Genomic DNA, 448 nt, shown 5'->3' with positions numbered 1-448 from the left:
CCTCTGCCCCTGCTTTGCCCTCCTGCAGGCCCCGTGCGCCTGGCGTAGGCGGGGCGGGCTCAGTCCTCCCCAGGCACAGCCCGGCGCCCGACCGCGCGCTCGCTCTGCCCTCCGTCCGCTCTGCCCTGACGTCCCCTCCGCCATCCAGCGTCTGTGCTTCTAGCCGCAGCTCACCGGTTAGCGCTCATGCTGTCACCAGTTTCAGACAGCCTCTCTGGCGTCCCGGGTCGGCGTCAGATGTCCCCCTGTCCGCTCTGCCACCTCCTGCGGGCTGCCGAGCTCCTCCAAGCCTGGGCTGTCCTCCGCGACGTGGAGGTGGTTGGGAATGTGAGGGGGATGCTTTCCTGCAGAGCACCTGGAACAGTGCCGGGCACACGGCTCGCAATGCCAGATGCTGGCCCTCAGTTTCCAGAGGGCCCGCACGCCCTGGCCCGTGTCCCCATCACCC

This window comes from Pteropus vampyrus, unplaced genomic scaffold (genome assembly GCF_000151845.1).
Source record: "Pteropus vampyrus isolate Shadow unplaced genomic scaffold, Pvam_2.0 Scaffold274, whole genome shotgun sequence".
NCBI classification, from domain to species: Eukaryota; Metazoa; Chordata; class Mammalia; order Chiroptera; family Pteropodidae; genus Pteropus; species Pteropus vampyrus.
This window is presented reverse-complemented; position numbering follows the sequence as displayed.